At 33.3% G+C, this 13,134-nt stretch overlaps 1 protein-coding gene across 3 annotated transcripts in view; it reads right to left on the reverse strand.

Annotated features, from left to right (window-relative positions):
• The window catches only part of TENM3 (teneurin transmembrane protein 3), a 594,796-nt gene that overhangs the window by 461,806 nt on the left and 119,856 nt on the right, over positions 1–13,134 (reverse strand). For 2 of the 3 annotated variants that reach the window (XM_088056017.1, XM_088056013.1), the window contains exon 1: positions 8,114–8,245. The exons of the other annotated variant lie outside the window; for it this stretch is intronic. The gene's annotated coding sequence lies outside the window, so the exon portion shown is untranslated. Of the gene's footprint in view, positions 1–8,113; positions 8,246–13,134 lie in introns of those variants that run through there. 3 annotated transcript variants of the gene reach the window in all.

Raw genomic sequence — 13,134 nt, forward strand, 5'->3', positions numbered from 1 at the left:
TTATGATTTACCACCTTCTACACAAAACCACATTTTTTATTTAATTGCAACAGAAGTATATCTATATGGTCTCTATGGAACTTCAACATGCTGTTAATTAATTTGGTTATTAACAGTGATGTGCATTCACTAGAGCTCATGACACTAAATTTGAACAGTTTTGAAAGACAGCCTTGGAATATGCAACATTTTAACCTTAACATGTAATTACTTAGAAACTATGTACTTCACTCATGAATGACTGCTGGGAGTTTTCCATAAAGGTTGTTTAGTGCTTTTTCTATGCCTGCGATACCCTTTTCCACAGAACAGATTCTTAACATATTATTTTCATGTTCACAGTGCTACTGGTAAAACCTGCTGAGATGCTATGAAGATGCCAGCTACCTGTCATACATGCTTAAAATAATAGGTATCACAGGAAAAGTAACACAAGAAGAAGCATCATTAAAGAACAGGTCTCTCTGTGATATAATAAAAACATATGTTAAAAATATGTGTAATAATTAAAGCACTGTGCATCCGTCTTCATATCAAACCTGGAACAGCTGAAACTATTTGTAAGTATGAAGTTCATGCTACAATATTGGCTCTTTTGAACAAAAGACCTGTTTCTTCAATTATATGTTCACCCATACCATGCAAATTTTTCACTTTATCCCACATAAAGTCCATTATCCAAGCCAAAGAGGAAAAAAGACTATACTTTTATTATGAAATATCTACTGGATTGTTCTTAATAGAAAATAAAGAGTAAAGCATGAAAACCAGAGGGTAAAGGAAAAAGAGTTTAAGAGCACAAGGGATATTTAATTGCTTAAATTATTGTGAAAAAGACTACAATAATTTATACCATTTTATTAGCTTTTCAACAAAGCATAAACCAAAAAATGTCCCTCATCTTTTCAACAGGGAATTATTTCTTAAACAGAAGAACGTCTTTTCTGTTTACATGGAATACAAATATTTTTGCTGCTGATGCCATTATCTGGCAAGGTTGTACATGCAAAAGTCAATATATATTTTCTTGAAAAGTTGAAAGAGGACTGCATATGAGAAGGCAATGTTGAGGAATATAAAGACTGCATCTTTACATTTATTGTACTTAAAGTTGTATCATTTTAATTATTAAATGCAAAAATATCTTTTCTGCCCTGCCCTTGATTGTATTTTCTATAGATCATGATGAATATTCACATGAAGACAAGAACAGCCAATGTGCACAGAATGATGTGATGAGCATATATGACCATACATTACCACTGAATGCTTAGCAGAATAAATTTTGGCAGTTTTGAGAGAATATATTTGAAATGCAGTTGTCAGAGAATTTTAGTATTCTAAAATGTCTAAAAGCACAAATTATTGTCAATAAAATGGGCTCTGGTTTTTAAAGGAACTCTATTTTATCACTGATTAATCAAATAATTACTTTTTCAAAGATTTTTGAGATTAAATTCTGGCCCAGCAAAAGGAGTGTTATTAAGAATAGACAACAAGAAGCTGAAAATCATGTTTTGCAATACCAGGATCCCTGCTACTAGACTCCAGTGTTGATCCAAGCCCAGGTATGAAACATGAAGTGTTTTTTGTCCACTCAATCCAGCTCCTGGCATCACTTAAAGTGGTGCATTGATTTCATCAGTTCCCATGTTTAAACCTTACATATGAACACACAGTAATTAATTCAGACTCTTAAGGGGTATTCTAAAATGTCAAACTCTCTTCTTCTATTCCAGATTCACAAGTTGCATCATTTTTCTATTATGCCACATCTATGTATTATATGTGTGATATCTACTTAACTATTTCTATTGAACTTATAAATTGTAATGAACAGCAAATTTCTTTCAAATCATTTAATTGGTATTTGGTCATATACTTCTACCAGCTTTGGAAGTTATGCAGAAATATAATCACTGTCTGGTACGTGATCAGGTTAGTATTAGGTAAGTTGTAATTAGAGCAGAAAATTCAGTAAGAACTGCTGTCATATATTTTAGACGTAACTTAAAAACCTCAAATAAATTAAAATGAATAGAATACAAGAGAATGTAATTTATTCTTTTCAAAGATTTCTTGCAACAGATGTCACAAAAGTAATATCCAAGTCTAAGTTAGTTTTGAAATATACAAAGTAAAGGAGACCTTGTTCACTAAGCCTAAAGATAACCACCCTAGGCTAAACCTGTGTGTGGTTTTGGATGCAATGTCCTTTGCACTTCTTTTTATTATTAGAGTCTTTTAGGAGTGTGTAAATCAGTGAGGATGAGAAAAGAGGGCTAAGCCTTTAAAGGTTTTGACGGTCTGCTCTTCAACACCAATAACTGGATTTACTGAAGAAAACCAAGTAAGATATTTAAAAAGCTTATGCTGAAACACAAACACATGCCTCAAGCATATATTTTAAAATCAAGCTTTCTAATAGTACTTTGCAAGGATGTAAATCTTGTCTCCAGATTATTTTGGAAGTTTTGAATAAAGTATGTAAAAGAGAGTAGGCCTTTAAATCTAAGAAGTGCTTTGGGGGAAACTAATGCTCTAGGAAGATATGATTACTGATAGAAAACATTGGAATATAACTGCTCTGGTCAACCTTGGACACTTAATGACTAAATATCAGGAAAAAAGTCAATATTACACCAACTGTGCACTTAACTATGGTGTTTCTGTGTTCACATAGAGAACACAAAAATCAATTGTGTGAGAGATACAATCCCTTCAGATTTCAGCCAATGCACTCATTTATTAATGCTATTGATTACACTGAACTAAATATGTAATATGAAGACCTGCCATGTCAAAATGTACCTCACAGTTTCCAGGTTAAAGATTTGATTTTCTTCTTTATCTTTCTTTATCCTTTAGACCAACTCTAGTAATATAAATTGTAATTCTGTGAAGAGATTTATGCCAGTTATATTTCTATAAGTCTGCAGAAAAGTGCTTGGTATTGCCTTTTACTTTCATACTTAAATATTTATACATAGAAACCCCTTTTCTAAGATCTGAGACAAGATGGACACAAAATATAATTGCAATTAGAGATATGCTGAGCTTCCAGAAAAAATATGTCTGGAGACTAAGTCATGAAGAATACCTGCTGATTCCTAGGTAGTGCAGGTACTTAACTCACCTGCATGCTGTGCGTCTAGTTACTGTTTGTATTTCACAGGAGAGATCTATTACCCATATCAATAGTGGGCAACCAATTATAAGCAGAACATATTACTTCAACTATGGTAATATTTTAGGTTTCAAGTGGCAGATCACGATGATGATCTACAATAATTAGAGCAAACTGACAACAGCTTATGCATGTGTGTGATTCAGCAGAAAACGTTATGTGCAAAAAATCAACATTCACTGCCACATTAGGCAGGCTGGAGTCTTCACCTTCTTCCTGCAGTTTGCACTGACAGAAACACCGAAGACCAACTTTTATTGTTTACACAAAAAGTACTAATGCTTCTGCTTATGAATTATGATTTTTACTGGCAGAATTTCTATTCTGCTAAAGGCATATATACCTTGTGTACATCTCTAGGGCAAAACACATTATCATGAGTAAAATACCAATAGAAAATAAGGCAAAAAATATAGTGTTTATTTCAGTGCAAAATGCATCTATTCTGAAAAACTTCTCACAGACTATATCTAATTTATGGTTTTTTATTGGTCTGAAATAGTTTAAGAAATTGATATTTCCTGTAAAACAAAGGAAAATCTGATTAACCTTTTCAATATAGATTTAATTAATATAGGCAAGAATGAACATGTAGAGCTGGAATGTAGGAAAACAATCACGTTTCAAAGGATTTTTAGACAAGATTTCTTGTTATGTGAACATCCAGCATTAGAAACCTAATACAGGTGTCTGTGCACTGAAGTACACAGAAAACACATTGGCAACAAAGCAATTACATTCAGTGAGGCAATCTCTACAAAATCAAATTTTACTCTTTCATCATCACTGAACTAATTGTGGCGGATACAGTCAAATGCCACCAGAAGATCTAATATACCTTAAATTTCTCTTCCTACAGGTAAGATAGAGATTTCTGTAACTAAAGGTAGGTAATTTAGTAGACTTTCTGATCTTTATATTTCAGTCTTACTAAAAATAAGGGTAAGAAGGATATTTGAGGAAACAGAACTTGATTTCTGGATGATTCTTTTATGTGCATTTGGATTTGGGGTATCTTCAAAAGGCAACAGAACTGTTGTGCCACGGTACAAATGGCATTTCATTTCTTCATGTATAAAGATAACATCTTTCATTATCAGTTTGATTCTTCATTGATGCTAATGAGTTTTTCTGCTAATCTGAATGGTGTGCTTAGACATAACTATATAATAATATGCAGGAACAGAGAAGTCCTGAATATATCACAAGTCTAGCAAATTTAAAACCCACACAAAACCTCCAGAAAACCAATAGTGCATCAGATCACTTGCAGTCTGAAAACTGACGTTTAGGAAACAGGTGACACTAAAAAATAGAGTGAAAAGAAATTGAAGGGTCAAAATGAAGACAATTCAATTCTTTTACTTCTTGGTGTTTATTTTGGCAAGTTTTCATTCAGCTACACAGTAATATGGAAAAATTTGATCTAACTGTCCAGGTCCCAAGTATATACCATATAATCATATAATGGTTTGGGTTGAAAGGATCTCAAAGAATCTAGTTCCAACACCCCTGCCATGGGCAGGGATGTCACTCACTAGATCAGGTTTCCCAGGGCACCACCCAAGCTGGCCTTGAACACATCCTTCCTTATCATAATGATTTTTAAAGATATTCTCTTTTCCTTTCATAAAGAACAGGAAATTAAAGATTATTTATTTCAATTGTGTAGCATGGCAGGGTCAGGGCAGTAATTTTATATCACTGCAATTTACCATTTCTCACCTCAACAATACTAATTAAGGGTACTTTAAAAGGTTCATCATTATTGTACCACAACCTCCTTTATTAAAAAGGATATTGGGGACTTCTCTGGGAACACAATTCAAGAGTCCTCTGTGATAAGTTTTTCATCAGGGAGAGCTATTTGTTTGAAACAGATGTGAATGGTACACAGAAGGAGTGAAATGGTGCAAATAAATAGAACACAATCTATGTGGGAATAAATACCCCTTTCTATACATTCAGAACAGTAGATTCTAAATTCTGCTTGAAAAAAAGAGTACAAGATTAATTGTGGCTAGTTCTCTGAAAGAACCAGCTTGCAACCCCAGTCAAAAAAGAAACATTAGAATATCAGAAATTATTAGGGGCAAAAAAAACCAATTCAACCTAAAAACAGAGCAGGAAACTTTTTTTTAATGCAATAAATATACACACTGTATCTTCATGTTTTACACTGAATTTCTGATCACGATATCTCAAAACTATAAAAAAAAAGGATAAGATCTAGGAAAGAGGCAAAAAAAATACAGGACTAATATAGAGGGATGTTGAAGTCATTACATATAAGAAGATTGTGGAATGAACCAGAGTCCATCAGTTCGAAAAAGTATAACTGATAACTGAAGAAGGATATGATAAAGGCCTATATAAAGATATATGGAGTACTCATTACTATGATATTAGAATAGGAATCTCTCAGTTCTAGTACTATGAAGAGGTTCTCACAAACACAATGGTTTCCTGAAGAAAAAACGTAATTTAATTGTGCAAGTCACCATCACAGGCTGACATACTGCAAAAGCATGAATAATTCAAAAGGTCTAGTGGATTCATTAATACATCTTAAACACAACCTGAGTCTGACCTCTGACATAACAAGACTCCAAGTCACTGCCTGCCCAGTGGTGGGAGGGTACACACAGCAAAGAATTGCCTGGATATACTTCTTGTACTCTTTAGAAATCTCTTACTTGTTCTACCCAATGTCTTTGTATCTCACGCATCAAAAGCTAGACTAACCTGCCCCTCTGTTTAATAAAATACCTGTTTTCTTTCTGGAAATAGGAAATACAGTAGCCCTCATCCATCACCATTAGTAAACTGATAGGATGCCACGTTAACTGAGCTCACTGTAATAGAGGTTAGATATGTAAGGAACAGCCTGAAGGAGAGATAGCTGACGGAAGTGGTGAAAGCCAGACACGGATGAGTTTCTCAGAGCCTGATTTTTCAGTTATGTGATTTAATATTTTCATTAGTGGTCTTGCTAGGAAAAATAGTAGGAGCATGCTGATGACATTTATTGATGACACAATGTATGTAGAGGTGCTCCAATACAGAAGATGACTTTTAGATTGTACAGGAAAGAATGGATGACCTTGAAGACTGGTGTAATAGAAATGGGATGAAGTTTAACAATAAGTAACTCAAGATTATATATAAACTGTATTTCTGTTAGGAACTAACAGAAGCTTAACCTCTGGAAGCAACTGAAAAGAATCAGGTATAATAGCTGATTTGAAGACAACAATACACCTTCATGTAACACAGGAAAAGCTAATAAAACAGTAAAGGTCAATAAATTTTCAATATTTTTGACTTATGCTTTCAGTTCTCTGTTTTATCCTGAAACTTCCACAGTTTGATATATTCAGATTTTCTAATTTTAAAGTGCAAAATAATCATCTCCAGTGTCATCAATAACCCAGTAACTCGTTGCTCATATAATCAGCATACAAATCTGAGAAATATTTTTTTAGGTTCTGCTAGACTTCCATTACTGAGAAAAGTGTTTTTCAATACTGAAAATCTGAAGACAAGGCAGATCATATGAATATTTAAAAAATGCTGGTTTTTTAGAGATAAATCTGAATGTCATATAGAAAATAATTTACCATCTGGAATACTTATGGCTCCTTATGCTATTTGCCTTGGAATGCTTTTTACTTCATAAGGAAATCCCAAGACCTATTTTCTAACACTAATATATTTTTCAATGTCATCACTTTCAATTGCCATTTCCATTATTACAAGTGATTTTATTCAATAAATATTAGATGCAGAAGACGTCTGAATGAATTACAAATCACATCACTGAGAGGCAAACAACATAAAATTGTTGTTTGGTCATGGTATGTCATTTGCATGTTACTTAAAAGATCTAAAAGTTCCCCCAAAACTTTTTGCGAGAACTACGGAGGGCTGAGGTGCTACTCTCAAGTAGTCTGATTTATTTCATGGAATTGGCTGTACATACTTGCTCTGTTCTTGTACTCCTACTATGCAACTTCTTCTGATAGTGGCTTTGGAAAGATATTTCTGCAAAATCAGATCCCAAGTTCAGCATAGCAAATGACAGAACTGAACACCTAAATTTACTGATGGAAACTCAGCTCCTTCCTCTGATAGTGTTGTGTCTGGAGTTTAGCTTTTGGACCAGAAAGTGATTAAGCCCTGAATGTTAGCAAAAAATCCCAAGAACAAGCTAAAACTTTCTAGTTCTCAGGGCTGTAATGAATTGAACTTTCAAGGACTTTTGTTATAAACAACACTGAATGTTCCTATGGGACAGGTCTCCTTTAAAAGTTGCCTTTAACGTAAATATTTGATATTCAAACATTTGTCCAAAAAAAATCCAGACACCTACTTTGTTTCTTTGAATTATTATAATTTATATTTAAAATAATAATGGCACCCAAAGTGAAGTTTCTTATTTTCCACTGAATCCTCTGAATCAGGGATTGATTCTTCAGTGTTTACTACTTTTTCATCACTAAATTCTATGCTTTTCTGAAGAATTGCTATCAAAAGCAAAGTTTTAATTTCTGAAGAAGCCCAGACACCTTTAAAACGCTCTATATTTGTACAACTTTAAAGTAATGCAGGGCTATTTTCACTGTCATTAATCTGTATGCAATCCTATTCTGAGCAGTCTTTATAGTTTATTGATTCTTAGACTGTATGAAGATGCTGGTTTAAAATGGAACTATCCAACCAATAACACAAATAAGACATCAATTTTTCTTTTGTGTATTGCAAAACATTCATATTGAATCTTAAATGTATTTGGAAAAGCAAAGAGCAAATCACAGTCTAATCTACTAAAACCACACTAATGGTTTGGCTTATCACATTTTGTATAAGAAAATTTACAGAATAAAATAATAGCCCTGCAGGAATGCTGTCAAACAGTGGACATACCTTTGCAAACTTTGTCAGATCAATAAAGCATATTTCTGAAGGAAATAGAGTGAGGAAGATGTTCTGTTAAACTTCACACAGGTGGACTACAGGCAGATCAGCAATGACACACCAGAAACTCAACTGAGCAGCCAATGGAGTGACTTATCTATCTCCAGGGGTAATTCCAAAGACCTATATGAGGAGCTTCCCTCTTGCTATCAATTACACAGGTTCTCCCAATTACATCAGGAGGTGGAACCAGTTAACTTTGTATTTAAATAAGAAGGCTGAACCTAGATCCTAAAACCAGGCAATAACCTGTGGATGGCACCCTTATATTTTATTCTTAATATCGCTTGAAGACTCTAGCATTAATTTGTGGCTATTCTATTGATGTGATTGACACAAGTAACTGTTCTAGGAAGTAATTAATTTGTTATGACCAGAACAAACTTCCTTTTCACAGCACAGCTTAAGATGTCATTCTGTCTTTTTTAATTACCAGCAAATCAGCCAAAGTACAAGTGTTTTACATTTCTAAAAAAATACTAAACATTTTATTGTTCAGTATGTATCTGACAAATGAAGAGAGAAAATATGAGTGGGGAAAATCTCAATGCAGATTTCCAGGTAGTAGTTTCTTAAAGATATGCAATGAATAAAGTTTAACATCTGTAGTCAGGAAAAGAAAAAGAAACAACCAATATTCCCCCTTCCCCCTCCCCAATAAAACCTTATCAAAATGCCTATTAAGACAATGAGAAAAAAACTAATTAAAGTAAATTAGCTTAATGTGCACAAGCTGGATAAAGACAGATCACTTTTAAAAATCCAAGAAGATAATGGTACCCATTTGGGATATGTTTTTGGCATTTTTCATATAAATTGGACAGTTTTAGAGGATAAATATGGTTAGAGAAGTCCTTACAGGCAATTATGTCTTTACAGTGCTGGGGCTGACATCATAAAAGTATAATTTTAATTGCTATTAATTGTGTTAAGTCTACTTTTATTGAATACTTAATGCCATCTCTGACAGTTGTTGTAATTTATGTACTTTAATGAAACTTCTTAGTAGAAGTTTGGACTTCGAGGGTCATTTCCACTATGTTCAAAATAAGGCATTTCATCAGCTAGGGAAATGCAGGTTATTAAGATGCTGATTTTTGCCTTCTCAAAATTTGTTCATTTTCATTAGCCTTATATGGATGACTAAAAAACCAATTTTTGTCTCATGTGTTAAATGTATCAGAACTTACTAAATATTATTGTAAGAAACTGATATGGCACAGTTTTGTCATATGAAGAACCCTCTCTGTTTAATAAGGAAAATGAATTAAGAGAAGCTGATGAATGACTAAATGACACTAAATTTACATTAATATTTTGCCATTTGGGAATACAGAATGGGTAAAATAAAACCTTGAAATCTCTTTTGGCATTCAACTATAAAACCACCCATGACTAACTGAACAGGGTTGTCTGCTGCAAGAGTTTGAACCAAAGATTTGTGAGCAGATAAAATAGCAGAAGAAATGCAAAAAGATTAACCATAGTAAAAAGCTAATACCATAAGTATTTAACAACATAATATTTGCAAAGCAGACAAAATGTTAGTGACTTACATTTCTGTACTAAAATTCACATTGCTCTACTGCCAATAGTTGTAGGTGTCCACTGTTCCTTGTGATTAGCATTATTAAATTATGAGAAATGAATTTATCTCTATCAGTGCTAGTTTCAATATTTGTGAATTAGTAATTGCACCAGCAGCACTAATGAGACAATATATCTATTGTGGCTCTTCTGTCTGTTAACATGCCTATTTAAACTAGAGCATCATTATATACAAGATGAATTATTGAACTGGGTAGGAATGTATCTCAAAGAATTTCCAGACTCTTTTTGAAATCCTAGCCTGTTGTCAGCAATATGCAAGGCTTACTTGAAAGAACAGACTACAAAATAGCTAAAACAATAAAAAAGGAAAATTAGACAAAATATACCTCTATTGTTTTTTTTTGGCTCCGATGTCAGAGGACATTACAATTAAGGTAATGCTCACCAATGAATCTTGTAAAAGAGGGTTTTAAATAACTGTGGATTGAGATTCTTGTGTGCTAGTTCCAAAGAGATAGCATAGAGAAATAAAGCTACTGTCTGTTTACCATCACATTCACCTGACTATCACTGAATTAAGTCAAGAAGTCTTACAACTGGGTTTTTATAGTTCTGCAGGTGAGGTAAGTATCTTTTAATTTGGTCCTTATTGCAAAACTATGTGAAATTCTTACAGTTAATTTTTAAACATCTAAGAAATGGACATCTGTTGCTTTGGTTAAAAAAAGCACCACCAAAACACAATAAAACAGGAAATGTTAGAACATTGGAAAGACAAAAATATCTAAAGGTTGAGATGTTTTTACCTGAAAATCAGATGAAATTTATATTATTTTAAAATTAAAAATTAAAAATATTTTAAAGCTCATTACAATATCGGTAACAGATGTCTTGAAGGCAATACTTTGTAGATGTAACAAGTTTTTCCTGACCTATGGGTTATTGCTTTATTGATGAATATGACTACAAAATATATGTACCTCAGAGCTGTAATAAAACTTAAAGCAGAGTGGGCTTTAAGATTTGCCTGAAACTAGAATGTTTGATAATGTGAAAAATCTAGTTCTAGGGATACTCAATTTGAAGGTGACTCTTAACAGAAAAGGATTATTTCTGTTTTTCAGTAAAAAGTTATATTTCTTTCTGAGTTATTCAGTGACTCACATGTTATATTTGCACTCAAAAGTGTCTAATTCCAAATTAATCTAGGACACTAGTTAGTTTTACTTTTTAATCCATATCCAAACATTTTTACCTGAGGACACAGATACCCACTGCTCACCACAGATTTCCTATTCCTGAACTGCTTTGTTGGTATTAATTATGGCAGTTGTCTTCATAGTAGTAAAGTGAACATTAATGTAGGATAAGACTGTGTTTTTGCCACACATATAGAAAAGACATTTAATATCAGATTTTAATTTGCTTCAAATGCTTTTTATGTTATTTGAGCAGAAGTTTTATTTGAACAAAGTCTTATTTTTCAAAAAAACATTAACCAAATATGCTGGAAATGGAGTGGACTATTATTAAGCCTCCCCTCTTTTTCCCTGCCTCCAAGAATATTGTCTTTTTATTTCTTTTTCAGCCTCTACTACATTTTCCCTTTTTTTCCCCCTCAGACTCTTTCTCAGTAATGTACCTATTCATATATTTTCCATTTAATAGCTGCACATTTATTTACTATTTATCAAGTGTTTTTGTGAACCATCCCCTTCTCTATCAAGCAGTCTTCCAAACAAGAGCCTATTAGGTAATGGTTATTGTAAGTAAATGCTTACTTGAGTAATTATTTTTATATTATAAATTGTGGAAGCTACAGTATTTTCCTGTAACTGATCAGAATTGAAGTCTCCATCAGTTCTAACAAGTTTTATACAATTTTTGTCATTTGCATTTACATAACATGATTGGTCCAGATGATAGAATTAAAAAAAATATCTCTAGAAAAATTGATTTCATGACATATTACCAGCAGAAAATGAGATGTGGAAAAAATCTGTGTTAATCAGCATCAAATTTTTGTCTTGGAAAATACAAATCCAAGGACTTACAGTACTAAGTTTCTCCTACTGCACACACTTGGGAAACCACTTTTCCGTTTTAAGCTATTTAAGATTTTAATTTTTATCTTTCAGTTTCTCTGTGGAACTAATGTGGGCAGAATTATGAGAATGAAACAAGATGCATGTGAAGATGAGAGATGAATTTCCTTTTCCAGTCTAAATAAATTAATTAGGTTTTGATTGACTATATGGATCACAGTTCTTTTTATCTTCTCATATCTATCTGTCCACAGAATATGTCCTCAACAAAACTAATGTATGCTATCCCCAGCATTTAAAAAGTCTCATATCCAGGATTTATGTTAACAGAAAGGACAAAACTAAGCGGCGAAAGAAATATATACAGACAATAGCCTTGCAATCCAGTTTTAGAAGTAGGTATTTAGAAAAAACTGTTGCCAAGCTGTAACATTTATTCTATTTAACTTCTCCCTGGGAATATTCCATCTTTTATTACAAAGTATTGGAAGGAGATAAATCCAAATTTTGACCTTCTAGTTCAATTAACCTCTCAATTATATTACTAATTTAAGAATAACCTGACTGAATCAAATGGAATTATATTAAAATAGATGTAATTGGGAGGAGAATCAAATACTGTATTTGTAACATCCACGGTAAAAGCCAATAAATTCAAGTCAAGGTTGCAAATATTGCTGTTGGAAATCATAAAAGTGGAATGATCTTCCTCAGTTGTGGTAGAGACAAGAGAAGACAGAGGACAAGGCTGAAGGAGAGTATGAGGTAAAAAACTTACTCAAAGGGACTTGATAGAATGGGAATGGCACAAGGGAACTGGTGGAAGATCTAAACAGAGTTCAGAAAAGTGAGAAAAGATTAAATGGAGCCCAAGATACTTTGTGAGGATGACAGAAACATGAAGGGGATGAGAGTTAGGAGAGGTAGACTGGCCACAGGTAGTATTTTAATGACAGTAAAAATGTACCAGTGATAGAACCATAAAACATGACAGAAAAGGAATTAACAAAAATATGTGGGTCTGTTTATCCTAAAGGTTGGTCTGAAACACAGGAAACAGGATGGATGGAAAGAGGAACTCAGGAATGACTAAGTCTATATCTGAGGTGCCTACAGCAGTGGGGAACTATTGCATTCTTAACACACTTCACTGAGTTTTTGATTTCTAGGATATGCAGGGTGAGACAGTGGAATGCAGGGTAAAGTTCCTTATACAGAGATATTCACTGCAATACAGCTATGTCTTTATTTTTCAGATGGAGAAGGAAATAGAGCAGATTCTCAGGAAGGTATTTTGATCCCAGGGGATGTTGATCAATAGACAAGGAGAGGTATGTTGGAAACAAACCACCTAAATCCACTCAAATGTCTAAC

Source organism: Pseudopodoces humilis, chromosome 6 (assembly GCF_049639895.1).
Source record: "Pseudopodoces humilis isolate 2021_Gansu_Grassland_sample_001 chromosome 6, ASM4963989v1, whole genome shotgun sequence".
Classification (NCBI taxonomy): domain Eukaryota; kingdom Metazoa; phylum Chordata; class Aves; order Passeriformes; family Paridae; genus Pseudopodoces; species Pseudopodoces humilis.